Genomic DNA, 15014 nt, shown 5'->3' with positions numbered 1-15014 from the left:
GCTCTATCCTGGGCGGACTTCTTATACACCCCAGGGCTCGCCGAAAGGTGTAATACGGCTCGTGAGAGAGCAAAGTGGGAAGAGTTGTGTGCTCTATTACATGCTGTACCCTGCGTGATCATAGGGGGTAATCCAGATCTGATCGCTAGCAGGCGGTTTTTGCTGTCCTGCGATCAGATAGTCACCGCCTCCTCCAGGGGGAGTGTATTTTCGCTGTGCAAGTGTGCGATCGCATGTGTAGCAGAGCTGTACAAACAGATCTTGTGCAGTCTATGCACAGCCCAGGACTTACTCAGCCACTGCAGTCACATCAGCCTGTCTGGGCCCGGAACGGACGTCTGGCACCCTCCCTGCAAACGCTTGATCCCACCTGCGTTTTCCCAGACACTCCCAGAAAACGGTCAGTTGCCACCCACAAACGCCTTCTTCCTGTCAATCTCCTTGCGATCGCCCCGGCGAATGGATTTTTCGCACCATCCCTTCGCAGGGCGCCGATGCCCGTTGCAGCCGTGCAACGCGCTGGCACGGTGCATGCGCAGTTTGTATCTCATCACCCGCTGCGCGAAAACGAACAGCGGCGATCGGATCTGAATTACCCCCATGGTCACTGTGAAAACCCCCATCCCTAGTATTATATAGGTCACAAGACATTATGTAATCCGCAAATTAATGTAGAACCAGGTTCATTTTTTTTTTTTTTTACATTTGTAACTAGCAGTAATTAAGAGGAAATCCATTCACTCAATGCTGAATAATACTGGTGATGTTATCAGGGCCACGTTACTTAGTGTGAGTGGCCCCTGATCAGGGCTGCTGCAGCCGGCTCGTTATATAAAGCAGTCACAGTGGGACAATAACATGGGGGGGTTAGTAAAGGGAAGACGCAGGAAGGTTGGTCTGACCACTGTCCGTTCCGATATGTGCGCCTTCTTCCTGGGCAAGGTGACACAATGGTGGTCATTCCGAGTTGATCGCTAGCTGCATTCGTTTGCCGTGCAGCGATGTGGCAAAAAAACTGCACTTCTGCGCATGTGGCGCAATGCGCACGCGCAAAGTAATATTACAACGAACGATGTTGTTTCACACAAGGTCTAGTGAAGCTTTTCAGTCGCACTGCTGGCCGCAGAGTGATTGACATGAAGTGGGCGTTTCTGGGTGTCAACTGCCTGTTTTCAGGGAGTGTTCAAAAAAACGCAGGTGTGCCTTGAAAAACGCAGGCGTGGTTGGGCGAACGCAGGGCGTGTTTGTGATGTTAAAACAGGAACTGAATAGTCTGAAGTGATCGCAAGCGCTGAGTAAGTATTGAGCTACTCTAAAACTGCACCAAAAAATGATGCTGCCGCTCTGCGATCCTTTCGTTCGCACTTTTGCTAAGCTAAAATACACTCCCAGTGGGAGGCGGCATAGCGTTTGCACAGCTGCTAAAAACTGCTAGCGAGCGATCAACTCGCACAGAAACAGTCTAAGTGTATTTGCTCCTTTTCCATGGCAACGTGCGTTCTTATCTCCCTCGTTTCTTCCTAATCATTAGTGGGGATCTTTTCATTCTTGCCGGTGACTCCCATTTTCTTGAAGCGGATATTCAGCTCTTTGCTGTCCCAGATTTCAAAATTGCCTGAGGGAACACCAGTCCCCAAATCCGTGGTTCAGTGTTACACCCCATTCCTGTGCCAGTTTATTTAAAATAAGAAAAGCATTTAATATTGTATTCTGTATCTACTCTGTAACCGCATCTTAATGCAGGGACCAACAGCATCCAAGGTAGGACAAAAAGCACAGGTTTCCAAGCATAGCTTGTCAGTTAAGCTGCTATGTATATGACTCCACCAATGTGCACAGTGCATCTCTGCAGGACAAGCCAGTAACACAGACTGCTGACACACAGATGTAAGACAGAGAAGCACCTGCCTACTAGCTGCCGCACAAAGGGGAGTGAGAGCATGATGCATATGGCATTTTCTGCAAAAATATAATTCATTTATTTCAGATATATGATTCCACACCATATAATACTCCTCTTTTGTTATATAGTATCATTAAATCCTAACATTGTTTAAATGATGATGCCATACAGTTAATAATAACAATATGAATGGATTTTTGCCTATGGGAAGCTTGTGTATCACTGGAGAGTTTATATCCATTCCTCTTGCAGCCCTAGATGTAGTCTGGGCAGGGGGACCAGTCAGAAGCTGCCCTATCTTCAACGCGCAGTCCATGTTCATTCACTTAATTGAAGCAGCCCCCTAGGGGCAGAGGTACGTTAGTAAAATATAGTGCAACGCAGCTTCAAGGAATATTTGGCTTATCGCCTAAACTCACTCTGATGTGCTAACATTTCTAAATATCACCAAAGATTTAAACCACCTTTCTGCAATCTGGAATGCTCTCGTTATTCTTTCCGAGGAGACCTTTTATCGCCCTCCCAAAGGTCCCCTTGCTCTTTCCACTGCAGCCATTGTAGCATCATCCACTGCTTGCGTTTAGCTCGTTGTCTGCTCCTCTTTCCATATATTTATACTCCATGCTCACGCTTATCCTCATCCTTGGAATATTTTATTACCCTTAAGACCCTCAACCGTAACAGAGCAAGCTGGAAATCCTTCCAAGACGTGGGGGATAATTGGCACATTTTTCACTGTACTGACGTCCTTTGTCAAAACATCATAAACTGGTAACTGTACGGCTCAAAGACACAGGAGAAAACATGACTGCGCTGCTTTCCAAAATTGCCGCATGAAGACCTATTGATTCATTCATCCAAGAAATAAATATCCATTCTCCTGACACCAATAAGTGGTCACTAGAGGTGGCGGAACCGATGTGGCTGGTTCTGAAATTCGGACCAAAATGTAAAGATTCCCCGTTGGTAAATTAATTTGCAAAATGGTCTCCATTTGCCATAAACTTTGCTGTATAACTAATGCCCATGGGAAAACCTGGCAAGTTACAGTGCACGGGACGTGAGGAAGCCAATTAGCAAATGTCACCTATCCGTAGTATTATAAAAGCTTCTTACAGCCCCCCTGACACTCATTCTTCATGGATTGAGCTACGGGAAAATGTCTGCGCACGGTCTCTGTAACCATCAGGATCCCAGCTGCATTGCTACACAGCCGTATATACTGTACACGGCAGTAAACGCTACCTGGTTTGTCATCTTTTATTATTTTGGTTTTCTTACACATTTTGTGCTCTGCTTGTTGTAAGCGCCATAGGCACACGCAGGGGGGGGGGTTTTCTGGTTGCCCAGAAACTCTCCCTTCTCTTGACAAGTGGCTCACATTATGACAACAATAGCAATGGTATATACAGTAACACGATTACTGGAGTTGCCGCCACATCATGCAGTGTAAGGAACAGAGCAGAGCTGCTGCACATGGCCAGTGGTAGCAGCTTCTTCTACCAAGTTTGCTGTGTGTGTGGATCTGAGCCTTCAATCAGTGCACTGGACCAGAGAGCAGCGACCAGCAAGAAGAGACAGGAGCCTTAACATTAGGCGGGAGAATGTGTGCTTAGAAAGTGTACTTTATTATGTTTGTGCATTTATTATGGTATGTTTTACCTTTTCCTGACCACTTTGTTTGATACAGCCTATACTAAAGACCATCTATAGTGTTAAATAATAATAGTGTATTCCATACAGTAGACAGTGTATAAAAAGAGTAAAAGACCAATATTTACATTAATACTCCAATTTTTGCAGAGTGGGAGATTGTGGACTGCCACTTGGAAACCCCCCTCTAGAAATCCTGCGTTTGCCACTGAGCACTATTACCTTTCTATGTATGGTGCCAGTAATAGAACTGGACTGGGTAATAATGGACAGAAAGGTAAGAGGGCCCTGCTCGCAAGCTTTTCAGGAAATAATAATAATTTGATACATAAGCATAAAGTGCTAACTTTTGCACTAGTGTTTTGGACTATTATTATTCTGGTTGAGACCACACAGGTTGGTTTTGCCACTTTAAATCTGGCGACTAAATTGCCATAATTGTGCAACTTGCAGACATGTGGCGCCAACAGTCCGATAATGTCCATTGCGGCCTTTTGCTGGATCATTTTGTCCCTACAGTCAGATTATGATACGGTAACTATAAATATCGAGACTAAATTGCGTAGGTGGCGTAATACGACATGGCGAAAGCACTGGCCGATACATCTACTCGCAAATCAGGGCGGTTGTTCAATCTTCATCGGGGCTCCCAGAGCATAGACCAGGGCTGGGTGGTATCTTCACTTCTTGGGAGTGTGATGCTGATCTCTGACATCACAGTCCAGCGCTGCCCTAGCAGGCCGTTATACCTACATGGAAGTGCGGCAACCCGCAGCTGCATAGGTAAGAAGATGCCAAATCCTGGCCCTACGTGCTAGTGGCCAGTATACAGTGAGGGGCCACCACAGTAAAGGTATGTGACATTATGAGTATTAGGCTCCCCGTAAATCCTGGCTCTGTGACTGCCTAGGTTTGCATAGTGGTAGCGCGGACCCTGTTTAGGATTGCGGCTTCTTGCTAGAGCAACATCCTTTCTCTAACGTCCTAGTGGATGCTGGGGACTCCGTAAGGACCATGGGGAATAGACGGGCTCCGCAGAAGACATGGGCACTTTAAGAAAGAATTTAGATTCTGGTCTGCTCTGGCTCCTCCCTCTATGTCCCTCCTCCAGACCTCAGTTTGAATCTGTGCCCGGACGAGCTGGGTGCTGTTCAGTGAGCTCTCCTGAGCTTGCTGTAAGAAAGTATTTTGTTAGGTTTTTAATTTTCTGGGAGCTCTGCTGGCAACAGGCTCCCTGCATCGTGGGACTGAGGGGAGAGAAGCAGCCCTACTCTCTGAAGCTAGGTCCTGCTTCTTAGGCTACTGGACGCCATTAGCTCCAGAGGGATCGTACGCAGGATCTCACCCTCGCCGTCCGATCCCAGAGCCGCGCCGCCGTCACCCTCGCAGAGCCGGAAGACAGAAGCCGGGTGAGCATAAGAAGCAAGAAGACTTCGAAATCGGCGGCAGAAGACTCCAGTCTTCACTGAGGTAGCGCACAGCACTGCAGCTGTGCGCCATTGCTCCCACACACCTCACATACTCCGGTCACTATAAGGGTGCAGGACGCAGGGGGGGGCGCCCTGGGCAGCAATTGGGACATCTTTGGCAAAAGTTTAGCATATATACAGTTGGGCACTGTATATATGTATGAGCCCCCGCCAAGAAAATGTATATTTAAGCGGGACAGAAGCCTGCCGTCGAGGGGGCGGGGCTTCTTCCTCAGCACTCACCAGCGCCATGTTTTTCTCCACAGCACCGCTGAGAGGAAGCTCCCCAGCCTCTCCCCTGCAGATACACGGTAGAAGAGGGTAAAAAGAGAGGGGGGCACATAATTAGGCGCAAAACTCATTATAAACAGCAGCTACTGGGTTAACATTAAGTTACTGTGTTATTCCTGGGTTTATAGTGCTGGGGTGTGTGCTGGCATACTCTCTGTCTCTCCAAAGGGCCTTGTGGGGGAATTGTCTTCAGATGAGCATTCCCTGAGTGTGTGGTGTGTCGGTACGTGTGTGTCGACATGTCTGAGGTAAAAGGCTCCCCTAAGGAGGAGATGGAGCAAATATGTGTGTGAGGGGTGTCTCCGTCGACAACGCCGACACCTGTTTGGATATGTGTAATTTAGTGCTAAGGTGAATTTATTGCACAAAAGATTAGAGAACAGACAGGGAATCTACCCATGTCTGTCCCTATGTCGCAGAGACCTTCAGAGTCTCTCAATGCTCACTATCCAAAATAATAGACACTGATATCGACACGGAGTCTGACTTCAGTGTCAACTACGATAATGCAAAGTTACAGCCAAAATGGCAGGAAAGTATTCAATATATGATTATTGTAATAAAAGATGATTTGCATATCACTGATGACTCATCTGTCCCTGACACAAGGGTACACATGTTAAGGGGAAGAAAGCTGAGGTAAATTTCCCTCCTCTCATGAAGAAAAAGAGCGTGAATCTCCAGACAAGAGACTGCAGTTTCCCACAAAGAATTCTCAGGGAGTATCCTTTACTTACTAGGGCCAGGATACGATGGGAATCTTCCGTTTGCCCAAAAGGTAGCCCTGACTCAACAGCTATCCTCAGGGATCCTGCAGATAGCGTGCACATTCTGGTACACTACTCAGACCGGCGATTGTGTCGGCATGGGTTTATAGTGCTGTAGCAGCGTGGACAGGTACCTTATCAGCAGAGATTGAGACCCTAGTATGTATGTATATATATATATATATATATATATATGTATGTATAGATATAGATATTAAAGATGCTGTCTTAAGATATATATATATAAAACAGGCCCAAAAAGGCATTAGTCTACTTGGTTCTAGAGTCAACGCTATGTCGATTTCTGCTTGACGTGTCCTGTAGATATGCAATGGACAGGTGATGCCGACTTAAGAGGCATATGGAAGGCTGAGGATTGTGTGGAGAAGGGATCTCGGACCTGATCTCCACAGCTATGGCTGGTAATTCTGATCTTTTGCCTTATATTCCTGCACAGCCTAGGAAAGCACGACATTATCAAATGCAGCCTTTCGATCACAAAGAAACAAGAAAGTCCGAGGTGCGTCCTTTCTTGCCAGAGGCAGGGGCAGAGGAAAGAAGCTGCACAACACAGCTAGTTCCCAGGAACAGAAGTCCTCCCCGGCCTCTACAAAATCCACCGCATGTCGCTGGGGCTCCACAGGCGGAGCTAGGCCCGGTGGGGGCACGTCTTCGTAATTTCAGTCACAAGTGGGTTCACTCCCTGTTGGATCCCTGTGCAATATTGTGTCTCAGGGATACAAGTTGGACTTTGAGGAGATGCCCCCTCACCGACGGCCCTGCCGGCTTCCCCCCACGAGAGGGAAATAGTGTTAACTGCAATTCACAAATTGTATCTTCAACAGGTGGTGGTCAAGGTTCCCCTCCTTCAACAAGGAGGGGGTTATTATTCGACCATGTTGTAGTCCCGAAACCGGACTGTTCGGTCAGACCCATATTGAATTTAAAATCCCTGAACATATACCTGAAAGGGTTCAAGTTCAAAATGGAATCGCTAAGAGCGGTCATAGCAAGCCTGAAAGGGGGAGATTTTATGGTGTCTCAGGACATAAAGGATGCATACCTTCATGTCCCCGTTTATCCACCTCATCAGGCGTACCTCAGATTTGCGGTACAGGATTGTCCTTACCAATTTCAGACGTTGCCGTTTGGTCTCTCCACGGCCCGAGAATCTTCACCAAGGTAATGGCGGAAATGATGGTGCTCCTGCGGAAGCAAGGTGTCACAATTATCCCGTACTGGGACGATCTCCTCCATAAAAGCGAGATCAAGAGAGCAGTTGCTGAACAGCGTATCACTTTCTCTGGAAGTGTAACGTCAACACGGCTGGATTCTAAATATTCCAAAGTCGCAGTTGGTTCCTACGGCTCATCTGCCTTTCCTAGGCATGATTCTAGACAAAAGGGTTTATCTCCCGATAGAGAGAGCTCAGGAGCTCATGACACTGGTCAGGAACCTATTAAAACCAAAACAGGTGTCAGTGCATCACTGCATTCGAGTCCTGGGAAGGATGGTGGCATCATACGAGGCCATTCCCTTCGGCAGGTTCCATGCGAGGACCTTTCAATGGGATTTATTGGACAAGTGGTCCGGATCACATCTTCAGATGCATCGGTTAATCACCCTATCCCACAGGGCCAGGGTGTCTCTCCTGTGGTGGCTGCAGAGTGCTCATCTTCTCGAGGGCCGCAGATTCGGCATTCAGGACTGGATCCTGGTGACCACGGATGCAAGCCTCCGAGGGTGGGGAGCAGTCACACAGGGAAAAAAGTTCCAAGCTCTGTGGGTAAGTCAGGAGACTTGCCTTCACATCAACATCCTGGAACTAAGGGCCGTATACAACGCCCTACGTCAAGCGGAGACCCTGCTTCGCGACCAACCGGTTCTGATTCAGTCAGAAGCCACCACAATTCTTCGCTGGGCGGAGAATCACGTAAGCGCACTGTCAGCAGTGTTCATCCCGGGAGTGGACAACTGCTATGCAGACTTCCTCAGCAGGCACGACCTCCACCCGGGAGAGTGGGGACTTCATCAAGAAGTCTTCACGCAGATTGCAAGTCGGTGGGAACTGCCATAGGTGGATATGATGGCATCCCGCCTCAACAAAAAGCTACAGAGGTATTGCGCCAGGTCATGAGACCCTCAAGCGATAGCTGTGGACGCACTGGTGACACCGTGGGTGTTCCAGTCGGTCTATTTATTTCCTCCTCTTCCTCTCATACCCAAGGTGCTGAGGATAATAAGAAAAAGAGGAGTGAGAACAATCCTCATTGTTCCAGATTGGCCACGAAGGACCTGGTATCCAGATCTGCAAGAAATGCTCACAGAGGACCCGTGGCCTCTTCCTTTAAGACAGGACCTGTTGCAACAGGGGCCCTGTCTGTTCCAAGACTTACCGCGGCTGAGTTAGACGGCATGGCGGTTGAACGCCATATCCTAGCAAAAAAGGGCATTCCGGACGAGGTCATTCCTACGCGGATAAAGGCTAGGAAGGACGTGACAGCTAAACATTATCACCGTATATGGCGAAAATGTGTTTCTTGGTGTGAAGCCAGGAATGCTCCTACAGAGGAATTCCAGCTGGGCCGTTTCCTTCACTTCCTACAGTCAGGAGTGAATTTGGGCCTAAAATTGGGTTCCATTAAGGTCCAGATTTCGGCCCTATCCATTTTCTTTCGAAAAGAGTTGGCTTCTCTACCAGAAGTAAGGGAGTGCTGCATATTCAGCCTCCTTTTGTGCCTCCAGTGGCACCTTGGGATCTTAACGTGGTGTTAAGTTTCCTGAAATCACACTGGTTTGAACCACTTAAAATGGTGGAGTTAAAATATCTCACGTGGAAAGTGGTCATGCTATTAGCCTTGGCTTCGGCTAGGCGTGTGTCAGAATTAGCGGTTTTGTCACATAAAAGCCCCTATCTGGTTTTCCATATGGATAGAGCAGAATTGCGGACCCGTCTACAATTTCTGTCAAAAGTGGTGTCATCTTTTCATCTGAACCAACCTATTGTGGTGCCTGTGGCTACTCGTGACTTGGAGGATTCCGAGTTACTGGATGTGGTCAGGGCTTTGAAGGTTTATGTAGCCAGAACGGCTAGAGTCAGGAAAACGGAGTCACTGTTTCTCCTGTATGCATCCAGCAAGCTGGGTGCTTCTGCTTCAAAGCAAACTATTGCTCGCTGGATCTGTAACACGATTCAGCAGGCTCATTCTGCGGCTGGATTGCCGCTGCCAAAATCAGTTAAAGCCCATTCCACTAGGAAGGTGGGCTCTTCTTGGGCGGCTGCCCGAGGGGTCTCGGCATTACAACTATGCCGAGCTGCTACTTGGTCAGGTTCAAACACTTTTGCAAAGTTCTACAAGTTTGATACCCTGGCTGAGGAGGACCTATTGTTTGCTCAAGCGGTGCTGCAGAGTCATCCGCACTCTCCCGCCCGTTTGGGAGCTTTGGTATAATCCCCATGGTCCTTACGGAGTCCCCAGCATCCACTAGGACGTTAGAGAAAATAAGATTTTACTTACCGGTAAATCTATTTCTCGTAGTCCGTAGTGGATGCTGGGCGCCCGTCCCAAGTGCGGACTTTTTCTGCAATACTTGTATATAGTTATTGCTGCAATAAGGGCTATGTTATTGTTGCATCAGGGTTGAACTGATGCTCTGTTGTTGTTCATATTGTTGACTGGGTAAGTTTATCACAAGTTATACGGTGTGATTGGTGTGGCTGGTATGAGTCTTGCCCTGGATTTCCAAAATCCTTTCCTTGTACTGTCAGCTCTTCTGGGCACAGTTTCTCTAACTGAAGTCTGGAGGGGGGACATAGAGGGAGGAGCCAGAGCACACCAGAATCTAAATTCTTTCTTAAAGTGCCCATGTCTCCTGCGGAGCCCGTCTATTCCCCATGGTCCTTACGGAGTCCCCAGCATCCACTACGGACTACGAGAAATAGATTTACCGGTAAGTAAAATCTTATTATAATCCATTGTGCATAGGGAACGTCAATGCCACCTGTGACTTGATGGAAAAGGGACCCTGGGTGGAGCACATCTCAGGGTGGAACTGCGGGCAGCTCTATTAGAGCTACAATTCAGTTGCCCGATCTCACCCTGGACTCATGAATTTTTGTACCCTATGGGGCTGCAAACATACATCTGTGACTGCAGAGGCCGCTTGAATCAGCCCCTTTGTTCAACCAGTGAGGAGCTGTGACATAAACTAGTGCTGATGAAACCTTGCCCTATGTCAGATGGAACGCGTTTGAGGGATATTTTTATTTAATACACAGCCAGGGCATCCATCTACACGTGTGGCCCAAGCGCCTTCCCGCATTCTTGTCTGATGTGTTTGTTATAGCTGTAACACTTGTGTAAAATGCTACTGATACGTTATTACAGATGATTTTTGATTAAATAAGTAATTGCTGAGATGAAGGGTAATTGCGGGCTTTTTAGAGTGGATCTGGTTTCCTATGGATGATCTAGGTGCACCAGAAATGTGGGAACATGGAATCGGGTTATTATCCTCCGTATGCAGTGTGATGGTAATCAGAGGCTGGAGGGTACTTACTGTAGATGCAGGTGGGGCAATCTTACTTTACAGTCATTAGAGACAGCAGGGGCAGAATCTGACACCTGTGAGTCTAATAACTGAGGCGTAATCAGCGACTCGCCAGCTGCTGCCTCCCTGCTGCCGTCAGATACGGTTTATAATAAACCTGGGCCCTTTACGGACAGATCAGAGCTACAGTGACGACGCCTGAGGGACAATATTCCAACACGTGAAACTTATTCAGGATAGGAAAGCGGTGTAGACATTTCTTGCAGGGTTCCATTACATTTCCATTTAGGCTTCAAACGCTAATGCTGTTCACACTGGAGGGGAAGGAGGGGCATTTTGGCAATCTTTAAACTTTGTACCCTATTGCATTTGGTGACTTGCAACTTCAATATTAAAAAACATGTTTTAAAATGGCAGATTACTGGCGATTTTGTGGCTGTTCTCACTCTTTTTTACATGCAGGGATTTGCAAATTGACGGAAGCCTGACTTTTTGTCTCAAAAATTAGAGGCTATTACATCCTGGCTGGTCTGTTTAGTTACCAAGATATGTGCACCTTCACTTTCATTCAACTTCTCATTCTCTACCACCAGGGGGCGCCAGAGATCCATCCTGCCCAGCTCACACTGTTGCCGCATACTTTGTTAGTCCAGAGGTGTGCAGACACAGGGCTATACTGTATGCAGTATTATTTCTGACAGTAGTTTTTCTGTCCTGAAAACCATTAAAAGAGCATTTGGGGCCCATTTGTCATTAATTGCATTCTGGATATTGGTAAATCTGTCAGCATCGCATACGCCATAGAAACCTATGGGGATTGCGGCTGCCGGTGGGATTGGAGGGATCGCAGCAGCTATAGGAGATACCTGCTGTGCTCCTCCTTCATACATTCTGCTGATACTAAATATTTGCGGCTAACCCCCCAAAACAGGTGTTTTCTGGGAAATAGCAAATATTGGTTCAGAAAATAAATGGGCCCTTAGACTGTAAGCTCCAATGAGACGGGGACTGATGTGAACGATATACATTCGCTGTACTGCGCTAATTGGTGGCACTAAATAAATGATAAAAACTGTCCCTCCTTAATGTTGCCATGGCGCGAGACATACAAAGTACAAAACCCTAGTACAGTAATATACCACAAAAAATTGGGCTAATTCAGTTTGGATCACAAATCGTGATCCAACCAGAAGTTTTACGATCGCCCGTCCTGCACATGTGCCCACAACTTCTGCGGGGGGCCCGCAGAATATGCAATCGCCTCTGCTTGTCAATCAGGCAGAGGCGGTCGCAGGGTGGGCAACGCTCCATTTCCAGGGAGGAGACGGAGCGTTGCGGGGGTGGTGCGGTGGGGAGGGGGGGAGCGTATCGGGGGCGTTATCATGGCAGCTGCATGACGTCTCACGCAGCCACTGCCGATCAAGAACATGGCGGCTGGACTTACTGAATTAGGCACAATGTACAGTATTGTGACCGTACTATATATGGTGCGTGTATTGTAATTGTACATTATTGTATGTGTATAATATAAAATATATTATGACCTACATAAAGCATATTACTCCCCTCTGTAGTACGGCCCTTGTTTCTGGATTGGCTAGTAGGCCTTAGTGACAGACACTGCCATCTTGCGGCACATACATTTTATCCCGTCATGCCGCGATCCTCTTGTATTTTCCCCCGGGAATTGCGGTCCTTTCACAGTTATTTATGAGCTGACTCTCCCCTTACACAGAGATAAAGGAAGGAAGCATTTGGGTCTTGTTGTCTAACATCTGGGTTTGCACAGTAGCAGTAAGCTATAGCTGAGAACTGGGTCATAGGCACATGCAGGGGGGGGGGTTCTGGTTGCCCAGAAACCCCCTTTCTCTTGACAAGTGGCTCACATTATGACAACAATAGCAATGGTATATACAGTAACACGATTACTAGAGCTGCCACACATCATGCAGTGTAAGGAACAGAGCAGAGCTGCTGTACGTGGCCAGTGGTAGCATCTTCTTCTACCAAGTTTGCTGTGTGTGTGGATCTGAGCCTTCAATCAGTGCACTGGACCAAAGAGCAGCGACCAGCAAGAAGAGACAGGAGCCTTAACATGAGGCGGGAGAATGTGTGCTTAGAAAGTGTAGTTTATTATGTTTGTGCATTTATTATGGTATGTTTTACCTTTTCCTGACCACTTTGTTTGATACAGCCTATACTAAAGACCATCTATAGTGTTAAATAATAATAGTGTATTCCAAACAGTAGACAGTGTATAAAAAGAGTAAAAGACCAATATTTACATTAATACTCCAATTTTTGTAAAGTGGGAGATTGTGGACTGTCACTTGGAAATCCCCCTCTAGAAATCCTGCGTTTGCCACTGTGGGTAATTCCCCGTTCCCTGTAAACAAAGTGAGGAACAATACATTATGCAGAGTAACACATATAATAACAGGATAAATTCATTAGATGATCCTTTCCCAGCTTCCTGAGCTTCCAAAACAACGGGCGATGTTTTCATGGGAATGTGCATCCAGATAAGCGGATCAAAGGACTTGTCTGCTGGGATAGTTTGGTCCTGTACAGCGAGCAGGCCAGAAGTTACGGATAGCTCCAGTGGCGCACCCAGGGGGGGTTTCCGAGCACCCAGAAACACCCCTCCACCAAAAAAAATTTTTTTATTTTTTTTATTTTTTTTTATTTGCTACATGAGTATTATTAATGGCTGTCTAGCGTCCACTGCAGCCTGCTTTCTTCCTGGTGGCACTTGTCAGTGTTTAATAAAAGTTTACTTTATTTTAAGTATAGTACATATATATCCATGTGCAATTTGTGCACACATATATACACATGTATATACATACATACATACATATAAACATACACACATATGATATATATACATGCGTATATATACGTGTACTGTATGTGTGTGTGTATATATATATATATATATATATACATGTTTAATATGCTATGTGTATATGTATATAAATATATACATAGGTGTATATACGGTATATATATGTTTAGATATGTAGATATATATATGTATATATATATATACACACAGACACACTAGTTTTACGGACCCAGCATATACTGGGTCACCTCAGTCCCCACCCCGTGCTTGGCTCCACCCAGTTCTGGAAACCCCCCCCCATGCAAATCCTGCGTTTGCCACTGAGCTCAGATTAATACCTAGTGACCTGTTAGGTCAGAATTTACAGCGTTATCTGCAAGCGGTTTCCCTATTTGGGCTGTTATATTAGTAGGCTTTTATTTACTGGGCGTTAGCTGGCCGGGCACAGGAGAACAGCCGGTACAAGCAGGTCGGTATAGAGGCGTTACAGAATAGCTCAGGTGCGGGGAACACCTGTGTGTGTGTATCCTGAGGCTTGCCGACACCGCGGTACAAATGGAGCACGATGTGACTAAATTGCTCTGAAAATCGGGTAACATGAGCGATGGGGTAAATTGCGGGTTACTCAACATTTCCCATAATCATGCATGGGATTAATGAAGTTTTGGAATTCACATTCACATCTATGAGGACCAAGTAGAAAATGTGGGATATAATTATATGAACATTCTGGCTGCCCTATAACACCCACTTCACTCAAATGGCTCTATTCAAGACATTCAATATTTAGTAAAAAATACGGAAAGGAGTGTTTCCACATGGTTAACGCAAGCCCGCTATTCAGCAAAGGGTTAACAGAGAAGATAACGCAATTTTCTCCGGCTGGGTCCACAGGTTATCCACAGGATAACAATGGGATATGATGGAGCGACAGCGGATTGGCACCAAACGATTACAAACTTTCAGGCCTCCCAGGATGCAATGGGCCCGTCCATATATCCCCGCCCACTGGCTCAGGCAAAACAGTTTTTTGTTTGGTGCGGCAGGAGCCGGACCATGGTCACAGGGCTGCTGTGTTTGGCAGCCCTAAGCTTTTTTATTTTATTTTTATAGTCTTACTACATTGTTTTTGAGTGATCTTTCCTAACAGGGTCTTACACGCATATCGGAAAGTGTCTCTCCAACATCTCTCCGCCGGGTCGCAACAACGCTTACCCACGGTACAAGTGCTGTCTCGACGGGCGTCTGTGTCGGATGTTACTAGCAGGTCCAGCAGATGTTACCAGGCTGTGGCCGGAGCATGGGGGGAAGGTAAGGCATCGGTTCCGCTTAGAAGGGGAATACGGACACAGCCGCACTGTTTTGGGAGGAGACTACCAAACAGTAGCTGGCGCGCTGCCACCACGGGTGCTCCAGCGCTAGGCTTTAGGGATCAGTAGGCGCCAGGATTAGTTTGAGACTGCGATCCCTAGGGTTGATGTCAGTGGTGGGGAGTCAGACGCTCTCCTGGTCGCCCCTCCCCCCAGTTCATG

This window comes from Pseudophryne corroboree, chromosome 9, assembly GCF_028390025.1.
Source record: "Pseudophryne corroboree isolate aPseCor3 chromosome 9, aPseCor3.hap2, whole genome shotgun sequence".
NCBI lineage: Eukaryota > Metazoa > Chordata > Amphibia > Anura > Myobatrachidae > Pseudophryne > Pseudophryne corroboree.
The sequence above is the reverse complement of the archived record's forward strand: the minus strand, read 5'-3'. Positions refer to the sequence as shown.